Genomic DNA, 18,278 nt, shown 5'->3' with positions numbered 1-18,278 from the left:
TCTTTTTTTCACCTTGGTTGCCATCTGTTTTGTTTTTGACATGCTTTTTCCCACCCAGTTTAAACCCACAATAAATGTAATGCAGACCAAAATACTGTTGTTGAAGGGATCATATGTTCTGCCTTCCCCATGAAGCCTTGTTCACTGACATAGTCGTTGGCCATATGCCTGTTGTAGCTCAATGAAATCAATAATAGTCAGTGAACAAGGCTTCTGTGTACAAGCCGAAACATCCTTTCGACAAGCAAGTCGAAGCAAGTGTCAAACCTTCCGATGTCTACGTGGTTGCCTTCTGTGCCACGATGTTATGAGAGGGAGAAAGCTAAACGAAACCTGGCTGTAGAAAAACTAGTATAAATGAGGTATTTAGTGCACTCTGGGGTTTACCAGTATATTTCTGGGGTTTTAGAGTCCGGAACCTTTATGTAAAGGGACAGACAACTGCTCAGAACATGAATTGAGAAAACCGCTTGTGCAAAAATGACCTATCCTACTGGTTAAAATAAGCCATGTTTTTCTCATTAAATGTGGATTTATATTTTTAATTCTTCCCCAAAACTTGCGAAAAATGACCCTTGGCGCCCCACATGGCAAAACAATAAGATGCATAAGTGGCCTAAAGAGGTGGGAAAACTGGATCTTGGTAATGATTCATGGTAAATAAGGAACAGCACACTGAAAACGTAGACGAAGGGAGACTTGACACACCACAAGTGTTGACTTTCAACTGGAAAACTTATTGAATGAACGAGTTTATGAACACTTGAACTGTGCATGCACTTGCAAGGCAGTGAACAATTCATGACATGCACTCGTGGTTAGATCAGGTGATACTAAACAAGAATGAATTAAAAAAATACATCACACTGCTCGGCTGTCAACGATTTGCGGGGTCTAAAAAGGAAAATTTTCTTTCTTGGAAGACTATTGTAGGCTGACTAATGCAACCTGGTCCTGCTTTCTGTATTCTATAGGACTCGCAAATTTCATGAGTCAATTGGTCTGTGTGGCGAAAAAGAATCTCGGTCTGAGAGAATTCTGCAGTGCACCCGAATTGTCAAATGCGAGGTGCAAACAGTGCATTTTGGTGCTCCCTGAGGCGCAGGTTTACACACCGGCCTGATTGTCCCACGTACACTCGGCCACAAGTGAGGGGGATGCTGTACACGATTGCAGTGGCGCAAGGCACACGCACATTAGTGTGCCTTACAGGGCAGACTTTTTTTGCATTTGCACCTTTCTCCACACATTTTGTAACTGCTGTGCAGATGCTACCCACGTTCTGGCTGAAAAAAAAATCTATGCCATGCCACGATCCCCCCCGCCCCCTACCCCTTTTTTTGTTTCAACCTGTGAGAACGCTAGTGTCCATAGCATGCTTCAATTATTGCACGAACTTTCCACAAGACAGCATGCTATTGGCGTCTTGAGGAAAGCTTGTGCAAAGAGTAAAGTTTGGAGAGTAAACATGCGGCACCAAGAAGCAAGCCATTAGCCATACATCCACTAACTAGCGTTCGCACAGGTTGAAGGAGGGGGGGGGGGGGGAATCGTGGCATGGCATAGATTTGTTTTGTTATTTTCAGCCACAAAGAAAGTAGGTAGCGTCTGCCCTGTAAGGCACACTAACCTGTGTGTTTGCCTTGCACCACTGCAATCGTGTACAGCATCCCCCTCACCTGTGGCCGAGTGTATTTGGGACAATCGGGGCAGTGTGTAAACGTGGGCCTCAGGGAGCACCAAAATGCACTGTTTGTGCCTTGAATTTCACAATGCATTGCCATGGCTGCGGGTGCACTGCAGAATTCTCTCGGACCGATATTCTTTTTCGCCTCACAGACCAATTGACGCATGAAATTTGCGAGGCCTATAGAATACAGAAAGCAGGACCAGGTTGCATTAGTCAGCCTGCAATAGTCTTCTTAGAAGAAATTTACTTTTTAGACCACGCAAATCGTTGACAGCGGAGCAGCGCGATGGTTTTTATTTTTGTTAATTCATTATTGTTTAGTATCACCTGATCTAACCACGAGTGCATGTCATAAATTGTTCACTGCCTTCCAGGTGTATGTGCAGTTCAACTGTTCATAAACTCGTTCATTCAATAAACTTACCAGTTGAAAGTCCGCACTTGGGGTGTGTCCACGTCTCCCTACGTCTCCCTACGCTTTCAGGACACTGTTTCTTATTTACCATGAATAAGAGGCCTATCACATGGCTTTCTATTATTGTATGGGGTTCATGGTATTCTTATTAGTACTGAAATGCAGTCCACATTTTTCTGTTATTTTTTTACCTTACAATATGCTGATAAGCCTTCGTTTGTAGTGAAAGTGGCACTGCCTTTGTTTTTGATGAGTTGGCTTGGTAAGTCTATCGACAGAATAATGATAATGGAGGCCAGGCAGCCATGATGTAGGTGTGTATTTGGGGGGAAAACGCTGTACAAATGTAAGAAGGTCCATACGACAATGCAAACTTATTGTACCAGCTTTATATTTTCAAAAGTGGTTGAAAAGGCCAAAATGTAGGCAGTTAACTGCAGTTGCACTCACTCCTGTGAAAGCAGAATGATAGGCTGCTTTCACAATTTGCGAAGCTGCAGATGCAAACATTGCTGAGGGTTAACTTTTGGTTACCACAAAACTACGTCTTTAAAAACTGGTTGTCAGTCGCTTTAACGCAAAATGTGAAGGTCTGAAAATATTATGTCGTATGCCTTTAAGCTGTTTTGTGCCACACGTGTGTAGATTTGGCTTTCCTGCACTCTAATGTCACATCCCCTAATTATGCATTGGGAATTTGCATGGGAGTAGAATTGGTGCACTTACAAATGATAGTGAAAGCTTGGAGAGGTAGTTACTATGAAACATAGTTACTGTGCTAAGGGTTATGAATCACAAACATGAAATGCACAGAACAGACAAGACCTGATGCACTTCGTGTTTGTGTTTCTTCCAGTAACGCTTAGATGTTGTAGAGCACATTTATAATTAAAGGGCATTGCGTCACAAACCTCTTCCAGCAAAAAATGTTTTGCTTTGCACTCAGCTAAAAATTCACTTCACTTGGCAATAAATTAAATTCTGGTAGTATTGGGTAGATTTTTCAACTTCAAAACATTGCCGCATACAATGCTCATTTCCACATATCTGGCAATTTTTGTCTTTTGCAGCGCAAGCACCTCCTGCAAATAGGAGGGAAGTCACTGCGCGAGGTGGCATCGTATGCCATGAAGGCTGTAATGGCGCACCCTGTCCAAGTGCTTTACAGCCTTCATAGCAGGAAGGGGAAGAGGGCATTCTTCAATTTGAAGTTATGCCGGATAGTCACAGGTAAAGCTTCCTCAGTCATCCTTTTGCATTGTTGAAGTATTGTGTATACAGCCGAGCTCCTCTACAGCGAAATGGCTTGCATAACAAGAGGTTGTCCTTGCCAAAATCGTGTCTTTCATATAAATTGTCAACTTCTACAACGAAGAAATTTGGGCGTCCCTGTTGGCTGATTTCATTTTTACTACGAAAGCCACATACTCAGTCACCACTGCCCTTGCAGAAATTGCGAAATTGTGCTCTGCACTAGCACCAATGGCAGCTTAGGTGAATTGCTTGACGAGCATGCCGATGAGTTGCATCACACCAGGCAGCTTACACGTTTAGCATCAGCGGGTGAGACAGTTGAATATGTCTCGGTTACTAAAGACATGGTGTGATCATCACTGATGACGTAACGCTATGTTAAAAAGAATGTCAACCAAGGCAACAGGGATGAAGATCCTGTAAATGGATCAAAAATTTTCATGGCGGGGAAGGCGATAGCATTTAATTATCCGAAGCATTGCTTTGCGTATCCTGCATTTCGCCCCTGATCATGCTCTGAACCTCGATTCAATAAGGTTCGCTGCGGTTGCAAATTCTGTCAGATAAACTGTGTGCTAAAGATTTAGCAACTTATTTCACTAAGTCTCTTGAGTTCATGTTAAGGTTTTTTTTGTTGAATGTGTTTGCCTGCTCTATTGTGGGTGATCTTTACGGTGCATGCTGTATGTACTAATTGTGGTCTTTGCATGTTTGTGTGCAGATGTCATCTGTGCGAAAGGGGGGGGGGGGCGACCGGACACAAGCACAGGACTTCATTAAGTGGTTGCCAGGGTCTGTGGACAGCGGTGGTGGCAGGAAGAGGCGTTTCGCAGAAACGTTTGCAGCAGAGCAGCCCGATGATCCCTCCCTTCGGGGCAGGAATCATTGCCTGCCCACTGCTTCCCTCTCCCTTCCCCACCCTTGCCCTGGCAAGTCCACCGTCGGCTCCTCCTGTCCGGCTGCTGCTGCCCCTGCTCCTTCCCCTGCTGCAGCACCTGCTCCTGCAGCCCCTGCCGCCCCTGCCCCTCCTCCTGCTGCTGCCCCTAGAGCTGAGCATCCCTGCTGATGCCTGCATCAGTTCAAGAATTCTATTGTAAATAGTACTGTAAATAGTATACTAAAAAATTATATTTTCGTTTACGCTTTGCGTGTGTCTGCGGGAAGTTTCCTTCCCGCACTTCTTTCCATCACGTTTTCTTCGCTACTAATTGTATAGGCAGTAAGCTAGCATACAAGCAACAGAATGGCTGAGTACAGGCTATGCTTGAAACACACTGGATGCAACATGGCTGAGCACTGGATATTCTTGAAAGTCATTGGATACAAAATGGCTAAGCACTGGGTATTCTTGAAACACGTTGGATACAGAACGGCTGAGCACTGGATATTCTTGGAACACGTTGGATACAGAATGGCTGAGCACTGGATGTTCTTGAAAGACTGGATACAGGATGGCTGTGCACTGGGTCTATGCTTGAACTACATTGGATTCTACAATGGCGAACTGTACGGCCAATCTTGGCTCGAACAGTGGGTGGACCTTGGATCGGGTTGCACTTTGCCATGATGCCAGGATTGGGCCATAATTCGTACCAATTTCTGCGAGCATTGGCCCAGTGGTGTCGTGCTGCCTGGGTTAGGTTAGAGGCGCGACGGTAGGCGCCCCAGAGGCACCGGCAACAGTCACCAACGCCGCGTGCCTTCGGTGGGAACGTGGGCAAAACGCCGACGGCATCAACAACAGTTCTGCGCGTTGCTGGTGCTGCTGCATCTCCAAGTTTATACAGCTGATAAAACTACCTTGAGTCGGCCCCATGGCTGCTTCACATACTACGCAGGGTTTCCCTACGGGAAGATGGTGTAATTTTATTATCCAGCGGCCGTGCCACAACACACAACCATCCGCAGCACGCCGGTCGCTGTTGGTTTGGTAACGCAGCGTGGCGCTATCTCTCGAAGGAGGCAGCGCAAAACCCGCGCCGCGGAACTCGCGGGCCGCTCGCGTTGATTTGAGCAGAGCCGACCCTGCCTCAGCGCGAAAAGATGACAATCAAGTGTATGGTGCAACGTATTTGCCTTTTGAACATCAGTATTGGAAATGAGAAATAAAATTTCACTGTACTAGAAGTTACAGCTTGAGTGAGCCTGAACAAACATTAGGAAAAACTCGAAGGCAATATTTTTTCTAGCTTGTTTAGGCAATAACTAGCGTATGTAATGCGGTCCTGTACAAAGGGTTGGGGGCCAGAGACCCCATTTTCTTTTGACTTGTTTCCCGGATGATCTTGTTTTGACCTCGCAACGATGCCCAGATGTTCTCGTTTGCGTTCCCGGATAACGGATTTGGCTTTTTGCTCAAGGTAATTTGAAGGTCGTCGACAAAGGGACCTAAAAGCATTTCATGCTTAAAATTCCACGTATCTGCGCAACTAAGCGAAAATACTTGAATGCACATAAGAAGAGCTGTGAGCGATTGCGCCGTTCAATTTCAGCGGGGTGTCTCTCCTACTGTCTGCTCCGTTGCTACAAATGGCTTAAGGGGTCACCATTTTCTCATTTGCTTTTGTACACCGGAGCGGGGGCCAAGCCACCCTGTATGCGCGTGGGTGGAAATCACGGGCGGCTGCAAACCCGCTGGTTTTAAAGCGGCGAGCTTTCTTTCGGAATTTCACGAGAATCGTCGTTCCTACCCGTTTTTGTGGACTTATCCAAAGATAGTGCAGCCTAACCCAGCAGTGAAAACCGCACGGTGGTTCGGTACCATCTGTGGTGTACCGGTGGTCCTCGTCATACCGTGCGGTACCACAAGACGGTACCACACGGTGGCATGGTGCCAAGGTAGCGTTCTCGCATTCCTCCCACGGGACAGCTACCATTTTGAGATGCTGTAATTGAGACACTTCGCTGGGGCATCTGGTCACAGGCACTGCGTGACCAGAGGTGGTCGCAGAGGCTGCAAGTAACTCCTAAATGGTCCTTGAGGAAGTGGTGCTCTAAGTACCTGTTGGCTATAGAGTAGGGGTAAGGCGCGGTGGTAAGGGGAGAGCCACTCATAACACACAGTGAAACATGAATGAATGAATGAATGAATGAATGAATGAATGATCGAATGGACGACTTTTTTCAAAAGGAAAAAGCGGGAGAGGTCATCGCGTTTTATTTGTGGGGCTCTCCATCCAGGGCTCTACAGGCCTCGGCCGCCCACCGGACTTGATCTAGAAGTGCTTCCATAGTGAACCCCCAGGTCCGAACTCGCGAGCTGTGCCTGCCACTGCTCCGTACCAACTATTGCTTGATTGTGTGAACTAGATTTCAGGTCTCTGGGATTCGGCACACATCCCCACGTTTCGTGGGGTTGTGTGCCGACGACCTTCAAATTACCTTGAACCAAAAGCCAAATCCGTTATCCGGGAACGCAAACGAGAACATCCGGGCATCGTTGAGAGGTCAAAACAAGATCATCCGGGAAAGAAGTCAAAAGAAAATGGGGTCTCTGGCCCCCAACCCTTTGTACATGACCGCATTACATACGCTAGTTACTGCCCAAACAAGCTCAATGCAGCTTCGACATAACTGTTAACCGAACTATCACCATTATACACCGCTGAAGTTGGCTTTGCCGTTCAGTGGTAACTTAGTCAGAACAAAGCAGCTGTACTAAAACACAAACTGTAATTGTTTAAATGTCGGTACTATGGACATTTAGACGTGTGAAACCCTCGATGTACGTATGGCGTGTACTTTTAAGAGATGCGGATATGAGCCGTCCGTATTCTTCTTAGGTTGGTCACCTCCCCTCCGTTAAGGGAATTGGGCGTTTTATACTTTTGGCGCGTGAAATACTGGTGAGCCAGGATAGCTCTCGCTAGAATAGGAACGAGTGAACATGGGGGGTCAAACAGCGCCCCTTGGTTACTAAACTCGCGAGCTAATGCGTTCGCCCTCTCGGTCCGGGCACCAAATTAACTTATGGTGATGATGATGATTATTGTGGTTTATTGGCGCAAGGGCCAGATGTGGCCAAAGAGCGCCAAGACGATGGTGATGACTTGTTTCTGGTATATGAATAGTCAATTACATGAACATTCGATGTGGCATGGCTGTAAAGGGGCCTAAAAACAGTCGCTGTAAAGAGCGTAAAATCTATACGTAATAAGATTATGGCAATGACTAATGATGTGTACTATAGACATGAATATACATTGCAAAAGAATGATATGACTTACAAAAATATTACAGATGCAGGAATTGGCCAGAAGCACAAGTGCCTAAACAGAGCCCTTGAGACACAAGAGCTCGTAGGCATGTGCTATAAAAAAACTATCACAGCAACATTCTCTTGAGAGAGGACGCGCTACGAACTTACTGGGCTAATAACATGTAGCACAACATCTTTCAAGTATGCGAGGACTGCTTTGGTGTTAAAGAGCGGTTCTTTACCAAGAAACATGGCGGGATGCAGAGGAACACAAGAGTGATATGCTAGAGGAAAGTGTTTCTTTCTTTCTCTTTCGGCTTCCCGACACTCCAGGAGGACGTGGAGGACGGTGAGCCTGTCGCCACATCTACCACAGGTTGGAGGATCATGACCATTCAATAGAAAATTGTGGGTGCCGTAGGTGTGTCCTATTCTGAGACGACAGAATAGGACACCAGTTCGTCGTGTTTTAGTTGTACAGGGCCAGAAACCTAACTGTGGCTTAATCAAATGAAGCTTATTACTTGTTTCTGCGTCCCACAAGCGTTGCCAGTGGCTTCGCAGTTTCTTTCGCAAGAAAGGTTTCAAATCTGTTGCAGGAACAGCAGCTGTAGGGTTAATAGCGGGTGTTGTGACTGATGTGGCCATTTGGTCGGCAAGAACATTGCCCTCGATGCCTCGATGCCCAGGCACCCAGCATATAATTACATGTTGGTTAGTTGCGTATGCTCTACAAAGAACAGAATAGAGCTCAATGAGAATGGGGTTTTTCTGTTTACAGGGTGACTTCAAGGCTTTTACGACGCTTTGAGAGTCTGTAAATATAATAGTTTTTTGAAGTTTTGATTTCTTTATATGCTTTACAGCTGACAATATTGCGTAGGCCTCAGCCGTAAAGATACTTGTTTCTTGGTGAAGCACGCCGGATTCCGAGAAGGACGGGCCGACGGCTGCATAGGATACTCCGGCATGTGATTTAGAAGCGTCTGTGTAAAATTCTGTGCACGGGTACTTGGACTGTAATTCTAGGAAATGCATTCGGATTTCAACCTCTGAAGCGTGCTTTGTAACCTCTACAAAGGACATATCACATGCTACCACCTGCCACTCCCAAGGTGGTAACAGCTTGGCTGAAGGCATTAAGCGATGTTCGTGGAGTGGGATATCCATTTCTTCGCTAAGCTCCCTGACACGCAGTGAGAAAGGCTGTCTTATAGAGGGACGATTACCAAAAAGTGTAGCACACGTCATATCGTTAACGGTATTAAAACATGGATGCTGATGATTAGAGCGGACTTTAAGGAAATATGTGAGGCTAGTGTATGTTCTCTGCAGATGGAGTGACCACTCATTTGATTCGACGTATAAACTTTCAATGGGACTTGTTCTGAAAGCGCCAGTGGCCAGGCGGATACCTTGATGGTGGACGGGATCCAGCATCTTCAGCGCACTAGGGGCGGCAGAGTGATATACCGCGCTACCGTAGTCCAGTCGTGATGAAATGAGACTCTTGTAAAGATTCATTAAACACTTCCTGTCACTACCCCAGGATGTGTGAGATAAAATTTTCAGTAAGTTCATTGTTTTTAGGCATTTCGTCTTGAGGTGTTTTATGTGGTGGATGAAAGTAAGCTTAGAGTCAAGTATGATGCCTAAAAACTTGTGTTCTTTGTTCATAGGTATTTGTTGTCCATACATTTCGATGGTGGGATCTGAAATGAGACCTTTCTTCCTGGTGAAAAGAACACAAGAGCTTTTGTGGGGGTTTACTTTGAACCCGTTTTCGTCTGCCCACTTAGACACTTTGTTCAACCCCTGCTGTACCTGTCTCTCGCACACTGCAAGGTTACAGGACTTGAAGCCTATTTGTATATCGTCCACGTAGATGGAATAAAAAATAGCTGGTGGCAACGAAGCACGAAGCGTGTTCATTTTGACGATAAAGAGCGTGCAACTGAGCACGCCTCCCTGGGGTACACCAGTTTCCTGTACGAATGGACGCGACAGTGCATTGCCTATTTTAACCCGAAATGTGCGGTTGTGTAGGTAGCTTTCAATAATGTTTAACATATTGCCGCGAATGCCAATTGCCGACAGATCGCGCAAGATTCCATAACGCCAGGTTGTATCATACGCCTTTTCCATATCTAGAAACACGGATAAAAAATACTGTTTATGTATGAAGGCATCACGAATGTTTGCTTCGATGCGCACGAGATGGTCGGTTGTAGACCGTCCTTCTCTGAAGCCGCATTGATATGGATCAAGAATTTTGTTTGACTCAAGGAAGTGTAAAAGGCGACGATTGATCATTTTTTCAAAGAGTTTGCAGATACAACTTGTGAGGGCTATTGGGCGGTAACTTGTTACTAATTTGGGGTCTTTACGTTGTTTCAAAATCGGGACGACAAGGGATTCTTTCCATGCAATAGGTAGGTACCCGGCAGCCCATATAGCATTAAAGAGTGCGAGTAGCGTTATTTGAGTATCGCTGTGGATGCGTTTAATCATATCGTACATGATCCTGTCAGGTCCAGGTGCTGAGCTCCGACATGTATTCAAGGAGGCTCTCAACTCGGCGATGTTGAAAGGCGTGTTATAGGGTTCGTTCTGTCTGCATTTACGATCGATAGCCTTGTGTTCTGCGATTTGTTTGTGCTTTAGGAACGCCTCTGAATAATGATTTGAACTAGATATGCACTCGAAGTGTTCGCCAAGAGCGTCAGCTTGGTCTTCCAAGCTGTTCGCTTCGTCGTTCACTAGCGGCAAAGGATGGATTTCTTTTCCCTTTAACCTCTTTAGCCCGTGCCATACTTTTGCCTCTTGAGTGTATGAGTTTATACCAGAGAGAAACCTCTCCCAGCTTGCCCTCTTAGCCTGTCTTCGCGTCCTTCTTCCCTGGGATTTAACATGTTTAAACTCTATTAGATTTTCAGTCGTAGGACATTCACGTAGTTTCCCCCAAGCTTTATTTTGCCGCCTTCGTGCCTGTCTGCAGTCGTCATTCCACCAGGGGACCCGTCTTTTGAATGAAGTACTCGTTTGAGGAATGAACTTCTCAGCGGCGTCAATGATAAAAGCAGTAAAATATGATACGGCGTGATCTATACTAAAATTATTTATAAAATCTCGTGATAAGTACGTGGATTCCCTAAAGCATTCCCAGTCAGCTGAGGCTAGTTTCCAGCGTGGGACATGCGGAAGGGAGTCATGTTCGGTTACTAAGTTTAGGGTTACTGGAAAATGATCACTTCCGTATGGGTTTTTAATTACATGCCATTCTAAATCAGGGAAAAGTGAGGCAGAGCCAATTGACAGGTCTATTGATGAATAAGAATTATGATGGATATTGTAATATGTTGGTTCATTCTTATTGAAGAGGCACGCACCGGAGTTAACAAGGAAGTTCTCAATGAATCGACCTCTCGCGTCGCATCGGGAGTCTCCCCAAAGAGTGTGATGAGCATTAAAATCACCAGTGATAATGTATGGCTCAGGGAGCTGGTCGATGAGGCTGTAAAATTCCGTTTTACTGAGGTGATGGTTGGGTGGTATGTAAATGGAGCAAATGGTTATAAGCTTGTTGAATAAAATTGCTCGCACAGATACAGCCTCGAGAGGCGTGTGTAGGGCAAACTGTTGGCAAGCAACAGACTTACTTACAACGATGGCTACACCTCCGGACGAGGCAGAAGCGTTGTCACGATCTTTACGGAAAATGGCATATTGCTTCAGAAAGTTGGACTGTGTAGGCTTTAAGTGTGTTTCTTGGACACACAGCACCTTCGGATTATATTTATGTATGAGTTCTGTGATGTCGTCGAGGTTACGAAGTAATCCTCTGACGTTCCACTGTAGTATCTGTGTGTTCATGTTGCAGACAATGTTTGTGCTGTGTGTCTCGTGTGAAAACACTAACTTAACTTACAGAGCCCTTGTCGGGCCCTGTGATGCGGGCTTTTTCTTTTTTGGAGCGGTCGAGAGATTCTCGCCGCTCCTTTGGCGCTGGCTGCGCCGTCTGGCTGGAAGATGTGTCCATCGGCTCTTGTGGAGCGCTGGACACCCGCTCTTGAGAGCGGTTTGTTCGCAATGAAGGCCTCGTCTCGAGCGACAAAACCTTGGAGGCCACCAGCCCGGAGGTGGATGGCCCCTTCTGCTGGGGTGGCGGAGCAGCGCCTGCTGCAGTCGCCGAGGGGGCAGATGGCTTCACTGCCGGCTCACTACGCGTGGGCCGGACAGCAGCCGGAAGCCGCTGCGACGCTGCCCCCTGACGCGTCACATCGGCAAAGCTGGTTTTAGACAGGTAGGTCACCCGCCTTCGTGCCTCTTTGAAAGTTATGTTTTCTTTTACCTTAATTGTCACTATTTCCTTTTCTTTTTTCCAGGATGGGCACGACCGCGAGTATGCGGCGTGCTCCCCATCACAGTTAACACAATGTAGAGAACTTTCACAAGACTCAGAGGAGTGTTCGTGGGCACTGCATTTCGCACAAGTTTGGCGGCCTCGGCAGTTCTGCGAACTATGGCCGAACCTCTGGCATTTGAAACATCGAAGGGGATTTGGCACATATGGCCTAACACGAAGCTTGATGTACCCGGCCTCGATGGACTCGGGCAGGACACTTGAGTTGAAAGTAAGTATTAGATGCTTGGTCAGGAGTTCTTTCCCATCTCGCCTCATTTTAATCCGTTTAACATTGATGACATTCTGATCACTGAAACCCTCAAGGAGTTCAGCCTCACTCAGCTGCAACAGGTCATCATCTGAGACAACGCCGCGGGTGGTATTCATAGTACGGTGTGGGGTTACTGTTAATTGGGCATCTCCAAATGACACTAGATTGGGCAGTTTCTCGTATTGTTTGAGATCACGGAGTTCCAAGAGGAGATCCCCGCTTGCCATCCTAGATGCTTTGTAGCCTGGTCCAAAAATATCAGTCAAAGACTTTGAAACAAGGAAAGGTGACATTGATCGTACCGATTTGTCTGAGGTTTCAGAGTGAATAACATGGAATCGGGGGACATTCTGTGTTTGTCGTCCAAAAAACTGGAACACATCTTCGGTGCGCCCTCTTTTCAGACGGCGATCAGGGAGTAGGGGGAATTGTTCAGCCATAGGTATGGAGTTTTTCGGCAGCGACGCCAGCCACCCACCAAGGAGCCCAACGAGGGGACGCTGCAGGACCTGGAGAAGACAGGTCCTGCAAAACGCCAGCTGTACGCCACTACTATAACCAAATACGTATAACCAAGGGTGGTTATAACACACAAGGTTAACCCTCGCCACCAGGAATGTTGGAAGTAAATGGAAGAGAAAAGACGACAGGAAAGATTAAAGGTGAACGAGAAAGACGAAGATTGAAGAGAAGGACAGGAAAAGGCGACTGCCGATTTCCCCCGGGTGGGTCAGTCCGAGGGTGCCGTCTACGTGAAGCCGAGGCCGAAGAGGTGTGTTGCTTCCGCCGGGGGGCCATAAAGGTCCGAACACCCGGCATCGGCTCAACCCCCAGGATCCCCTTTTCCCCGGACACGGCTAAGCCGCGCACGGCTACACGCGGGAGGGTCCAACCCTCATGTGCTCGGGTCCGTGGTGGCGCAACTCACCAAACGCCTGCTTGCGCAGACGCCCCTGCGGGGTTAACTTATGGTGGTTGGTCGGTGTGGGTCAGAGCAGCCCTAAGGCTGCGGCAGGTACTCTACCGGCCATAAAGAGCCGGCAGACTCCTTCAGGCTTCGGAAACCTTACGGTTAGGGTTATAGCCGGCGCCACTGCCTTCCTAGCTGAGGTGGTGCGTAAGGAAGCGCTAGTGATTAATGACAAATCCTTGTTTGCGGCCACGGTTACGTGGCGTTGCCTATCGTAGCTGGCCGCGTCGACGTACACGACACTGGAGTCGGTTCCGAACTGTTTATGAGGCCATTTGACTCTTGCTGTATACCTGGCCTTGTGGTAGTCGTGGTGCATGATCTTGGGCCAGTAGCGTACCCAGGATCTCCCCCCAGGGGGGGAGGGGGTTGACAGTTTGCCAATACCATCTAAATAGCACTAATTCCAATGTCTTCACAGGAAATTGTCAAAAATGCGCTTTTTGTGAGTGGGCAGATGATAGCGCGTTTTACATCTTAGTTGCAGTACTCCAATGCGCAAGGAAATGAACGGGGTTAAACAAAAGAGGGGGAAGTCGGCCTCAGGGGGGGGGGTTACCACCCACGAAACCCCCCCCCCCTTCGGTGCGCCACTGTCTTGGGCACCGGTGCCACCGAGATTCGTTTTCAAATGTTGGGCGACACGTCCTCCAACACCTCGTTGAGATACTGGGGATGGGGCGGGGCTCCTGTCCTGGTGAGCATTTCGGTAACCGTTGAGGTTACACTGAGACGGTCATTGAGGTTACACTCTGACAGACGAGTACCGCTGCCCTGAGTTCTGCATAGGTGTTATGAAGGCCTAACGCTAGGAGCCTCTCCGTTGGTGCACGAGGGGGGGGGGGGGGCAGCCTGAGATCCGCTTTGTAGGCGGATCTCGGGCTGGCCCTCAGTACATTCGAATGAACTTCAGAAGAGTCTTGGTAGTCGTGGTGCATGATCTTGGGCGGCGGTGCCACCGAGATTCGTTTCCAAATGTTGGGCGACTCGTCCTCCAACACCTCGTTGAGATACTGGGGGTGGGGCGGGGCTCCTATCCTGATGAGCATTTCGGTAGCCTATCAGGTTATACTGAAACGGTACCTCTGAGAGACGAGTACCGCTGCCCTGAGTTCTGCGTAGGTGTTATGAAGGCCTAACGCTAGGAGCCTCTCCGTTGGTGTACGGAGGTCCGCTTTGTAGGCGAATCTCGGGCTGGCCCTCAGTACATTCGAATGGACTTCAGAAGAGTGGAATTTCGGCCCAGTTGGTGATGCATTTTTTGAGTACGGTGAATACGGTGGCGTGGGCCAGATGGAGAGGGAAATCAGCGAGGCTTACAATATAAAGAAAAATGGGAATACATGTGTCGGCCAACTCTCTATAGTACTACATGAGAAAGAGCTAGTCTTAGATTTCGGAGGGGGATGACCACCACATTTTGGTATATTGATTCAGTGTGTGATAGAGCCCAGTTCTGAGGTTCAAGCTTCTTCTGATTGTGTTATCGCCGTAATAATGTTTTCTCGGTACGCATATGCAAGTCTTACTACGTATTTTATATTTTTTTCTGAAATGACCTTCCGTTGCGAGTAAGCGCTCATGGGGTGTTCATCATTTGTCCTCGTCTTTTCTAGCGCTTAATTTTCAACATGAATTAATACCAACTTGATTAGTAACAAATTGTATCGGAAGGCCGAAAATGTGATGAAGTGGTGCGAATTCAAAAAGGATTGAAGTAAGGATGTCCATTGTTCACGATTTAGGTTATGGATACAGAAATACCACCGGAAAATGGTGAATTATGATTTGGTTTATGCTACATGCGTAATGAAACAACGGTGCAACATAAGGTCCCCGGACTGATGCGTGCGGACTATATACTGCTACTGGCGAACAACGCAAGAGATTTAAAGACACTGGTGAAAATATGTGGCATAGCAGTGACAAATCTATGTCTTATGTTTAGCACAGATAAATCGGGAATTATGATCTTTAATGAAGAGACGAGTAATCACGTGGTGTCAATTGAACAGCAAGTCACACCCATAGTCAAGCAATATAGGTACCTCGGCGTTTATATAACCGAAGAAAAAACATACTCAAGCGTCCATTAAGAAGAAACGATAATAAAGAGGTAGGGTAATGCAGGAATGATGAAAATGCAGAACTTTGGGGCCACATTAAATATGCGGTGGCGCATGGAATCAGGAAAGGACTAGTGGTGCCAGTGCTAGCGTTCGCAAATGCCATTCTGGGCTTACAAGCGGATATGTTGTCGGGCAGGCCTGTAGCCAGCGGTGCCCCCCCCCCCCCCAACCACGAAATTTTGATCTTTCCGTGCCCGCGTCCTACAGCGCTGAGTAAATTTCCGTATATTTACAGCGCTGAGTACATTTCCGTTCCCATGTCCTACAGCACTGAGAACGGCCCACGGAGCAAGATAAGACAGGAGCGCCGACTCCGCTCGTCTGGAAGGGACACATTCTGAAACGCTGGTTCCTGCTTCACAGCGTGTTCGCCAGATGGCGCTACGAATGAAGAAAAAATCTGCAGCGGAGAGGCGGGCCCAACAAACCGAAGCAGCAAAGGCGCGGGGACCCTCTCGCGGCGCCTGTTTGCCCGTCCGTTTTGTCGTCTGCTCCGCGCACGCCCTGACGCCTGTAGCGCACATAGCTCTTGCGGTTCACGGAGTGACGTTAGCAGGAGAAACAAGTCATGCATCATTTTATTTTTATATTTTATACAGGCCAAATGCAGGGCATTTGTCAGGTGGCGTACATGGAATTTTACAAGGCACAGGATCAGAAAATAAACAAATTACGGAAACTAAGACGGAAAGAAAAACTATAGCAAATGGTAAGGCGATATAACGGCAGTTCGGGTGGTCTCAAGCAATGACAGACGACAACGAAAAGAAGTTTTTATGCAAAAGCTGACGTTTATCCCTCTTTTTTATCTGAGCACGCATCAAGGGCTAAGATGCTTCGCTTGCTTCTTTGTTTCTCGCGGTGCTTTTCGTGTCGCCCGGTTCTCTTGCGAGCAGAATCGCCACATTCTCATTAAACGTACATAATAATTGGGAATTACTGCCAGTGTTTCCTGCTTATTATTTCACAACAGAAGCTCTGATTATCTGTCTGCATAACTGGGGGAATCATCTCGAAGGCAAGGCTGAGAATTTACAGGGTAGCCAGCCGGTGTTTACACTGGCTAACCTCCTTGTCTTTCTTTCCCTTTCTCTCTCTCTAAATTACGGCATGTCTCTGGACAAGGAAAGGCACCTGCACTGTGTGTAGTCGTAGAGAAATTTAAGTTGAGCTCCTCTGATCCTTCCGATTTGGCGTCTTCTGGTTCCTCCTGGCATTCAGCATCATTGAGCTACGCCAGGCTTCCCTAAACAAATTGAAGGAACGGCTCCGCTTCGAAGTCGAGGCACTTTCTTTACATCTAGTAGGACATCGCCTTTGTCTTTGCTGAAGTAACTATAAAAAATAAGCGGCTTCTCGAAGTGTCGCGCACATATTTTGTCCATTGCTTTAAGCGTTCCCTTATTTCAGGAATTTTTTGACGCCACTGGTGCAGTAGTTGAAGATCAGATGGCGAAGCGAAGAGCGAAAACTTCTCGCGTCCTTTGCCATAACCAGATTTACAGCCGGGAACAAAACACTGTCCTGTTGCTCAGTCTCTTCACGCCGAAATATAAGATACGTTGTTCCGTCAGGCATGAATAAACATACTGCAGACATGGTAAACAAAGCGAGGAAGACGAAAGTTTCGCACCTTCGCTTCCGCGCAGACGTAGAGGAGTGAAAAACAAGGTACTTCTGCTGTGTCTTTTTGTACAGCATCATTTATCGTCTGTTTCCTCTAAAGACATCTAAAAATGTTTCGTATGCGTGCATAAAAGCGCTACCGCGCGTTTATTTGCCATTTTATTATTTGTGCGCATATATTTTTTGTGTGTGATTGCTGTCAAATTGACACGGCCGAGGGTCCACGTTTGTAGCAGACGACATGCTCCACGGGTGCCGCGCTGCCGGTTCTGCGCCGCCGTCGCCGCCGTCGCGGCCGGTCTCCGCCACTCAGCGCATGCGCACATGGAAGCAAGCCGTTGAGTGTTTTCCAAGCGCCTCGACAGATGGCGCTACGGGATGTACAATGTAGCGTGACACGGTTTGTCCCTAGCGAATGCGTTGCGCGGCGGCGGAGTCGGCGCTCCTGTTTATCCCGCCGAACGGGCCGCCGCGTAAGCCACCCGGAACATCATAAAAAAGAGCAGAGGACGCCACACCCGACAGTCGGCGTCCGATAAACAGAGAGGGGCGCCTGCGCTCCCGACTTTTGCGCCACTGCAACTGTTCAGCCCCCCCCCCTCCCCCCCCACCTCCTTTCCTAAGCCGCAACTCAACGCACAGCCCGCTTACAGTCTTCATGTTGTACAGTCTTCCACTCTTGCTGCCGAATTGCGCCGCTCACAGCAGCTTTGAGTCGCTACAGCGGGCAGTAGAATTCTACATGGCGGACATGGATCCCAAAAACCTTAAAGTCATCAAATGAGAGTTGGAGATATGGAAGCAGAAGTGGCTAGCAACACCTACAGAAGAGCTGCCACAGTATGCGACCGAGGCCCTCAAGCAGTGCAACACCAGCCTGTTTATAAATATCAGCACTCTGCTCAAGATACTTGCCACAATTCACGTCAACACAGGTGCAGCTGAGGGAAGCTTTTCGACGCTGAAGCGCCTCAAAAACTTTATTCGCAACAGCTCTATTGAGAAACGATTCAATGAGCTGGCTCTTGTGTCGCTCTACGGTGAGTCCGTTTACATGAACAATATAATCGCAACGTTTACGAAGAAGGCACGGAGACTTGGGTTTTTCCGAACTTAAGGAGCCAGTGCGGACTTTGAAGCGAAAGGACGCACCGCGCCGCAAACTTGTGGGACCTGACACTACCGACCGCTCCACGCCAGATGCCGGCTCTTCTTGAGTGTACCGGCTCAATAAAACGAATATTTCGACTCTTCGTGTTTTACAGCACAAGCTGTTAAGGACTCATTCTGCGCATTCTAACAGCCGTTTCGGTTGGCGAT

The 18,278-nt window shown here is 47.6% G+C and overlaps 1 protein-coding gene across 2 annotated transcripts in view; it reads left to right on the top strand.

Annotated features, from left to right (window-relative positions):
- LOC119454627 (keratin-associated protein 21-1-like) overlaps positions 1–18,278 on the top strand; it is a 569,870-nt gene that overhangs the window by 224,663 nt on the left and 326,929 nt on the right. The window lies entirely within an intron of this gene.

Source organism: Dermacentor silvarum, chromosome 5, assembly GCF_013339745.2.
Source record: "Dermacentor silvarum isolate Dsil-2018 chromosome 5, BIME_Dsil_1.4, whole genome shotgun sequence".
NCBI lineage: Eukaryota > Metazoa > Arthropoda > Arachnida > Ixodida > Ixodidae > Dermacentor > Dermacentor silvarum.
Note: the sequence above shows the minus strand (reverse complement) of the source record. Positions and strands in the feature narration are given on the sequence as shown.